Source organism: Hibiscus syriacus, unplaced genomic scaffold (assembly GCF_006381635.1).
Source record: "Hibiscus syriacus cultivar Baekdansim isolate YM2019G1 unplaced genomic scaffold, ASM638163v2 tig00110342_pilon, whole genome shotgun sequence".
NCBI classification, from domain to species: domain Eukaryota; kingdom Viridiplantae; phylum Streptophyta; class Magnoliopsida; order Malvales; family Malvaceae; genus Hibiscus; species Hibiscus syriacus.
Window position 1 is genome coordinate 386,134 of NW_024062693.1, and position 9,764 is coordinate 395,897.

The 9,764-nt window shown below is 34.1% G+C and overlaps 2 pseudogenes; one reads left to right on the plus strand and one right to left on the minus strand.

Annotated features, from left to right (window-relative positions):
- The first annotated feature begins 339 nt into the window (after nt 1-339).
- LOC120120621 lies at nt 340-1,544 on the plus strand (annotated as a pseudogene).
- Nucleotides 1,545-1,950: 406 nt separating this feature from the next.
- LOC120120579 lies at nt 1,951-3,379 on the minus strand (annotated as a pseudogene).
- Nucleotides 3,380-9,764: the final 6,385 nt, after the last annotated feature.

Below are 9,764 nucleotides of genomic sequence, written 5' to 3' on the forward strand. Positions count from 1 at the left end.
TGTATAATATTATGTATTTGATAAAAGTTTATAATTTTAATATATATTAAATAAATTCATTGTCCTAGATCAGTCTTCCAAGAAAGGACAGCTTGTTTCTGTACTGCAGCTCCAGCTTTGATTTTTGTCAGGAAAAAGAAACAACAAAAACACAAAACCAAACAAAAAGCAAAAAAACAGAACCAAATGTGTGGGTTTTCAGTCTTTTGGTCATAGACAAAACCTCTGCATTTCGGTTCTTTCGTCGTGTTCATTTGGAGATTTTTTTTCTTACGTGTGTTTTGGCTCATTCTCTCATCTTCTTTATGCAGTTTTTGATGTGTTGATTTGAGTATGCAACGAAAGCGTGGCAGTCGGTCGGCTATGCCTCTTCGTTTCCGAGAGAATCCGGCCACTCGCTTTTGCATGTTCCCGAAAGTAAAGTCGGCGGCGAGCTGCAGTCCTGGCGATGCTCCGGTTTACCTGAATGTGTATGACTTGACAAATGCTAATGGATATGTTTATTGGGCTGGCCTTGGTATCTTTCACTCCTGAGTGGAAGGTTAGATTACTTTCTTTCTACCCTCATTTTCATGAATATTAAGTATATAGTTCGATTTCGAGTTTAAATTATTTGAGATTCAAGTTGTTTCGAGTTTGAGTTTTTCGGGTCGTATCATTTGTTTGGATCTTTTCTGTGTCTGCCCTATTGATTTTTAAGTTCGAATCGTATTGAATTCTCATGAATGATGCAATGTTCCGAGTATACTGCAATTGATTTCTTATTATCCCCATGTATGCTTACAGTTCATGGTGTGGAGTATGCCTTCGGAGCTCATGATTACCCGACGAGTGGCGTGTTCAAGGTCGAACCTCAACGGTGCCCCGGCTTCAAGTTTAGGAAGTCGATTTTCATGGGGATCACGTGCTTGGATCCGGTCCGGCTACGAGAGTACATGGAACGCCAATCTGCAAGCTACAATGGTGATACATACCACTTGATTTCTAAGAACTGTAACCATTTCTGCGAGGATATATGTTACAAGCTGACTGGGAACCAGATGCCAAAATGGGTGAATCGACTTGCAAGAATTGGTATTTCTTTTCGGTCGGCATTTATCGGATATTTTGCACACCCCTAATTGGAAGCCGGCTTTTAAATGTGGTTTATCCTCTTTGTAGGCTCATCATGCAACTGCATACTTCCGGAGGCACTTAAAGCTACTGCAGTGAGCCATGATCCCAACTTCCAACCTGATAACGAAAAGAAGAGGCTGAGAAGTGCCTTAAGTTGCTTATCGTCAATCTCGATCCCTCATAGGGAAGTATTTATGTCTTCACTCTTTTTACACTCTCACTATAAAGGCTGTTTACCACCATGGAAACTAAAGCGATCCAAAAGCTGCTCGGATCGTCCCCCTCAAAAGTTTTGAAGCTTCAGGTCATCTTAGTCACTTGAAGGGCCAAAATCCACACTAGTTTGTTCTGTTGAATGTAAGAAGAGCAGGATTTCAATATTTTCTTCGAGCTTTCCTTAACCCGTGCTTGGAGACGCACTTGTTGATGTTAATGGGTACATTGTGTCTGGTAGATTCAGGTGTAACTGATGTTGACATGCAAAATCAAATTCATTGTATAGTTTCATTATTCTACAGGTGCATTGAGCTTTCTTCATGTTCTTATTAGATATCTCATTTGTTGCCATTGACCAGAGACATGGACAAGCCCTACACCGGCCGCCGGTGTGCGGTTTAGCAGACTCTAAACTTGAAACTGAATGAGAACTTACCAAATAGAACAGAATGTGCGAGGAGGAGGAGAAAGGTTAGAGGATAAAGCACACATATTTGCTTGCAAAGATGAAATCAATCAATGCATTGATAAAAATGTCTCCAATTTCACCTATACCTTATAATGTTACATAAGCACACAGATATCTCCAAGTATGCTCACAAAGTCCAGACGACGTGTATCATAACAGTAGGTAGAGAGTCTTACAAGTTATGGCCAAATATACTGCTTACTGTTGCACCTTTCTTCTCCCTATTGCAAGTTGCAGCTACATACGCCGGGGAAAGAAGGTTTGAATGACATGTCCACCGGCCATTGTTCTTCTCACATTGGATTCGAATAGTTTAGGGTTGTCCCTCAAAACCGCAGCATCGTGATTGAGGGGATCCTCAGAGTTAAACGGAACTGGCCAAATAGAAATACCACTAGTGAAGGAAAAATCAATACCGAGAAGAGATGAAACAATCCGTATAATACGGTGTTTATGTTCAGAAAAAGTTTCCAATCTTCTCTTAGAATATTGAGGCAAACATTTCCTTCCAAATCAATGTTGGGATGGTACACCTGCAAGCGAGATATAAAGTCTACAACCGACTTACCGTTTTGCTAAGCATATCAGTATCGGAAAGCGGCAGCGTCACAGTGGAAGACATGCTAGTGTAGTGTACCTTTATCTCGCATTTCACCTTGGGTGCCTCATGAGGTAGATGGGAGAAACTTGGAAAGTGAATGCAAATTTTCCACCTCTATGACCAGAAACCAAATAAGCACTTGCAAAGGAGAAATACTAGAATATCAAGGGAAAAAATAAACTACACGTAGCTCGGACCCTCGGTTCGGAACCTAGATGCAATTTAAGCACCAAAGTTTAATGCATGGTACACACGCAGAGAGGCATATGCATCGCAGCATCGGATTGTCAACCCCATTGACAAATAGTGTTAAATGGCATAATGATAAAAAGAAGTTAGGAAGAAAGAAGCTCAGCTATAGCTGTTGAAATTTGAACAAATTAAGGAGATCATGCCAAAGCATAAGATCACATACAGATAAAGGCCTTAGTCAGGCTGAATGGTAACCTCGAAGTTCATCAAGTCATCTTTTCCGTTGGGAAATGATATGCTACATGTTTTTGGTAGATTCAGTTCACTGATATCTATAAAATGAGGAACACAAAAGTCATAATACGAACTCTAAAAGGTTCCGACCGACTAAATGCTTTCAAGCATAAAGAAGTAGAACAAAGTTCATGAATTGTTCTTGAATAACAAACCGATTACGAGCAACCCAATTTTCTTGATATTGTATACCAACGATGCTAACAGGTAATCACAAAGACATGGATAGGCACAACTTTTGATTTTGTTTCGGTTGAATTGAACAGCCTCGGGAATCAATATTATCAAAACCATTTATCATTATAACAAGTCGAAAATTCATGCAAGAAGTAATGATATAATCTCAGGAACTCACTAAACATTCAAAATATAACTAAAGAAACCTTTATGAAGGCGTAATTCTACTGCACTTTGCTTCTTTATCGGTGCCTTCCCATTGGCATTTTCTACAGTTTCCTCTGTTTTTCCTTGACCTTAAATAGGCTGATCATTTCTCCTAAATTAGGACAAAATATGAACGTTAATGTAAGGTTACAGACAAATCTAATGTACTCTTACATACAATAAAACATGTTAAAAACATTCTAATAGAAGTTTACGAAATATCTTGGCAATCCAGAAATTCTTACAAAAGTGGACACCTAAGTCTCCAAGCCTATAAGATAACTGCATGGAGAAAAGTAAACTGATATCTAACCAAGCAAAATGCCAAACAATTAAAAATCTTCAAGAAATTTATATCCCTAAAGAAGAAAAGGAATGCTATTGAAACAATTGGTCAACACTGGCAACCTGAAGATACCTCCGGACATGGATATGGTATAGAAAAAATTATGCATTTCCATGCAGGACATATACATGCATTGGATACTCACCTGAAGTCTGAATAAGATGCACGACAAACAGCTAAAAAACAAGAACTTTGAAGACCGTATGAGAAAATTAGAAATCAAAGAAGGTTGAATTTGCCCCCAAAAAATGTGGTAAGCTGAAAGCAATGAACAGTGGGAAGAAGTTTCAATTTTTTTAATTAATTTGGATAAATGCAAGACATTATCTGTTCAAAGATAAACACTCAATATTTCAACATTGATGGCTCCGGTCATCTATGATGTTCGAACCGAATTTTAGGAATAATAACAATTCTTAGTTCATAAAGGTTCAATCTTTTTAAAACCCAATTAACATTGAATCTCACTATAACTTAAGGCCAGCCTTGTTCTAATGATCTCTTCCAAAAATACCACTCAATAACTGTAGAGATTCAACAAACACAAAAATGGAAAATCAAAAGAAAGTTTTTCATTATATTTGAACATGATCCAACAGGAAGGTAACCCAAGAAAACCCACCTTCTACAGTGACAATCATCAAGATCCAATAAACATTAGCAACACAAACAAGGTCAAAACTCCCATGTTAAAAGAAGAAGAAGAAACTCCTCGAATCCGCACACAAAAGACTGAATCAAGGATCGGATTGGTCGTTTTACCTTGTGGGAAAAAAATAAAACTCGTCGAATCCGTCACGTAAGAGTTTGTTTTGCCTTTTTTTTTAAACCAATTTCTGGTTTTGGCCCCTCTATCATGTTTAAATGCGAAATCTAACCTCTGTATTTTAATTCGAGATAATCTATTTTTATACTATTTTATAATATCATTAGTTATCCTAAGTGGTATACTATACTCGATTAGCTAGTCTGATCAAATTATAAATAAATTACGTAAATTATCACTTAACTTTTATTTTATTTTTATTTTGGTCATTAAACTTTAAAAAAACTAAATTTGTCATTAAACTTTTGAATTACTCCTATTTTAGTTAATTTTTCATTAAATAATTAACGATATTATGACATGACATATAACATTAAAATGAATTCCTTCTGTAAAAGCCAAATTTACACCATAACGATGTGATTTTTATCCATATGAAATCTTTTTTTTTACTTTATTTCCCCATTTCTTTTTATTTTCTCTCACTTTGCTCAAATTTCAACCAATGCTCATTGCAACCAACCACCAATAATGTCATCGACGATGATCGATGCGTCCTAAATTTTTTTAACAAATTCATTTCATCCTCCTCAACATGAATCCAACGTTTGTATAGTAGGAAAACATCTTAATTTTATGAATCTATCGTTGAACACTTTGATATCTTATTCTTTAATCTCCACCATTCACCATTAGATGGAACCCAAACAAAAATATGTTGCTCCTCGCTCTAAGAAAGGTGTTTATATGCTAGAATCTTCAAATTTCATCACTCAACTTTCTTCTCATTCTTGTTTTGATCGTTAAAGTTTTAAAAAGTAATTTACTCACTAAATTTTCGATTTGCTCATATTTTTCTCCTATTTATCGATGATGAAACATCTTCTTCCAAATCCCAATGGTTAAGAGGTGGAGAAGGATGAAGTGAGTTGTTTATCTTGGTTCCTACCAATCATATGATAGACATTGTAGATTAAAGTGATTTGAAGTTTTAGAAATTTTGGATTTAAAGTTGAATTTTACGAATTTTAAAGTGATTCAGGTGAAATTTAAATTGATAGAGTGATAGGAGACAACGAGACGAGTTCATTGAATTATATATAAGATAAAGTATTACATGTTGAAAACATGTTAATATTTAGGGGAATTTTCGTGGGAATCAGAATTTTGATTCGGGATTTGTATTAAAAGTTATTAAACAAGTAAAGTCTGATAAGAAATCGGATAATCGGATCGAACCGAAATTTTACGAAAATTTGAAAGATATTATATAAATGTTGGAAATATTATTTCCATATTTTAGAACAATAAAATTTAGCATGGATTAGTGGAATTGAAGTTAATTTTCTCTATTTAGCCAAAATTAGGAAAATTAGTAACTAAATTGTAATTTTCAAATTTTCAAAGGGCAAAGGTGGAAAGTAAATTTTTATTTGTTCATCTTTTACTTTGAATATTAAATTAGAAGATATTTTGGTGGTATGATTGAAATTATCAAGGATTTTAAAGGATATTAAATGAATTTTAAATTCATTTAAATTATAAATTGACATGTGTATTAAAGAAAAGTATAGAGAATCATGAAAATTATCAGTATTTTCTCCTTCAAGCTGCCGTGAGCCTCCATGGTTTAAGAGGTAATCTTTCCAAATTGATTTTAAGTTTATTCGTTTGATTTTTTGGGTTAGATTATTAGATAGAGAATTAATCCTCTTAAAATTCTCTATCATTTGGTATAAACATTTCATGGAAATCATGCTTGGATGATGAGTTTCATGATTTGGGTGGTTGAAGAACATGTTATATTTTTGAAGAGTTAATGGATGATTTTTATGTTATTAAGGGTGTAGATTAATTTCCAAGCATGAGTGATGATTAAAATCATATAAAAGTGCGTGAATAAGTTTTAGCCATAGCTAGGGTTTATGGAGATTGGTTGAATTTTGACTGAATTTGACGTTATGAAGATTAGAATAGCATGAATTAAATCATATGAGCTTGAATTCATGCTTGAAATTGAATGAAAAGTTTACCCTAGCTACTTTATGATTTTTGGCCATGAGAAAAAAATAGGGGGAAAATGTTGAAAAATTTCCTATGGTCTATAATTGATATTAAATGTGTTCTATGTGATTTGGAGATTGATTTGGATCAATTTAGAATCTTGAGATAGAAAAAGGGTTAGTTTTCATGTTTTGAGAATTGAGGGACATTGATGCATAAATGTGTAAAATGGAGTATTCAATGTTGAATTTTAATTATAGAATGCTGGAATTTTAAGTTAAATAAGTGATTTGGGATTAAAGTGTAAATTTTGAGATGGAATTCGAATAGTCTCAAAAGTTAGGATTTAATTGTGAATTTTCAAATGTGATAGTATTATTTTAGTATGAAATTTCAATTCTGGAAATTTATATTAGTATGCTGATTTTTTAAGATTAAATATTAGATTTGGAATCGAATTTCAAGTTTAGTAAAGTGGGTGGTTTAATTCGAAAAGTCTAAAGAAATAGAGGAAGAAATTGCAAGTTTTTGAATGTTTAAGTATTGAATTGAGTATATTTATTAAGGTTCTGGAAATTTTAGTAATTTATGTAAAATGATCATAATGGTGAAGGATCATTATGAATTAAATGGAAAGTGTTGAGTTAATCGATTGACGAATATGGCCAAGAGGGGGTGAATTGGCAATTAAAATTTTGGTGGAAGCTATTGCAGAAAATTGAAAGAAATTTGCACAGCGATTTAGAGTGGTTCGACTTTCTCAACCAAAGTCTACGTCCACTACCTTAGCTATCCACACTAAGGATTTTCCACAAATTCACTAATTTGTCTTTCTTTTGAGGACAAAGAGTAACCTTACAAACCCTCAAGAATTATACCCCAAATTCTTGAGAACACTCTCTTCCAAAGAGAATAATACAAATTTGCAAACTTACAAGGAAATCCTCACAAGGTAGATTGTTTGCACAATTCTAGAACAAAGAAAAGAACACTCAAGAATGAATACAATTAAGCACAATAAGTGTTCTTGAAAGCAAAATGAATATTGAATGAAAAATAGGCTTGAAATGCTCAAACTTGAGGTTTAATGCTTTCTCTTTTATTCTCTCTTGATTCTAGTTGCTTGATGTTTCTTGTTATTGATCAATGGCTTCTAAGCTTGCTTAAATACACCTTGAATCACTTCTTAACATTGGGGATCATTAATGAAGATAATATAGCCGTTTTAGTGTGAAATCAATTAATAAAACAGTTTGGAGCGTGGGGGAATCGGTACCCCTCATAGTGAATCGGTTCCCTAAGTGTAAAATTAAAATATTTCGACCGTTGAACAGTGGGGGAAATCGATACCCCCCTAGGGGGAATCAGTTCCCTCCGAGCATATTGGAATTCTCGGAGCCAACCCATTCAGGGGGAATCGGTACCCCCTTGGGGGGGAATCGGTTCCCTCTGAGCAATCTGGAATTTTTGGCTTTGAAACGGTTCGAAATACTTTGTAAAATTATTTTGAAATTGTTTTAAGATTAAAAACTTAATTGTACACTTGAGTAAGGCTTAAAAATGACTTTTGAAAGATTTAGAGTAATGTTTTGATATTCGAATAATTATATCGAATATACTTAGAAAATCTTTTTGGAAAATCTTAAAATTCATTTAACTTAATTTGTTATATCGAAATATCAAAATGTTTTCAACAATCTCCCCCTTTTTGATATAACAAAATATTTTAGTAATTTTAAGATTTTGAAATCAAGTTTTGAAATTACTCTCCCTTACTTTAACACTTCTCTCATTTCTCCCATTTAAAACATTTAACACTTCTCCCCCTTTTTGTTAAATCAAAAAGACATTTTAAAAGAATTTAAACAAGGTTTTCAAATAACTTAGCCAATTTGATTATATATAGTTTAAGCTGCTAAGATCACAATCAAGAGAAACGTTAGCCATTAGTTTCATAATCAATATTCATAATTAATGTGACATGGCAAAATTGGTCATATATCTAACATGATGTAAATGATGCAATAGAATAAATTTAACCACACCAATATATAAGTTCAAACATCCAAACAAATCCAAAGTCTAACAATCCACAAAATCAAACATTCCAAAATATTCAAAATGTTGAAACAATAATCTTTTAGTTCAAAGTTCTAAAGCTAAACACAGAATCAAACATCCAGATCGGGAGGAGGAAAACGAGCTCTCATAGCGGCCATCTCATGTGAGAGTGCATCAATACATTTATTCATCGAAGCGTTGTTTGTGTGCATCTCTAGAAGAATTTCTAATTATTGAGCTCCTATTGTGGATAAATGGGACTCTATAGAAGTAAAGCGTGAATCCATGGTAGCATATCGGAAATTGAATGTCTCCATAAAAGATTGACAATATGGAGGCATTTGATGCGTTTGTTGTGCTTGCTCCTCGGGTTGTTCAGGCTCAACTTCGGCTTCATCGATGTCTCACATTAATTGTTCAAGCTCGGGATCGTCGTCAGCTTCTGGTGGAGTTAGTGAAGAACTAGCTCCCGGAGTATTTTCAGAAGATCAAACCCATTCACCGGTTTCCTTATCCTTTATTCATCCCGTTCTCGTTAAGGAAAGAAGATTAATTTGTTTCTTTAGAGGAAATGAGGCATCTAGACCAACTCTAAGCCCGACTTTAGTAAAAAGATTACTTAAAATGCAACCGTAAACTATAGATGAACAGAGTTTCTTGTTAGGAACAAGATTTACGGTTTCAACAATTTCAACAAAAATGATCTGAGGTAGGTTTATTTTAATACTATTTTCGAAACAATGTAACGACCAAAGATCCAATGCTCTAAGAGTAGAATAACGACCTCCGGATGGTCGAAACCAAGAAATCATTAAGAAATCAAGGAAAACGTTCATGAAGAAAACAAGACACTCGCAAGACATCCCACTTCCCTTCTTTTATAACGAGAACCTAAATTTTTTTTTCATTTGAAATGCCATTGTTATCTAATCCTAATGCCTTGGCTATGTAAGCCGAGTTAATATGTAATAATTGTCCTAGGAGGTAGGAACGAACTTTTATGGTCTCAGTTTGAGCTCGGTTTTTGACATAAATGGCAATAGAATAAAAGATGCGAACAAGTTGATGGTAAACTATAGGTTCAATGTCACAAAGTTTATCAAATTTCCACTCTTGTAAAAGAGGAATTTAAAATTAATATCTAACATAGCTTGACGAGAGGGATACGTTCTTCTCTAATTTGGTAAGAGTCGAAATATTGATAATACCAAAAAAGATGATTTCTAGGACCAGGATGATTGAAGCATGAATTTTGGATAGTTATTTTGGGATCAACTGGATTAGGATTAGGAATTGGAATTTCAGGAATATGAGG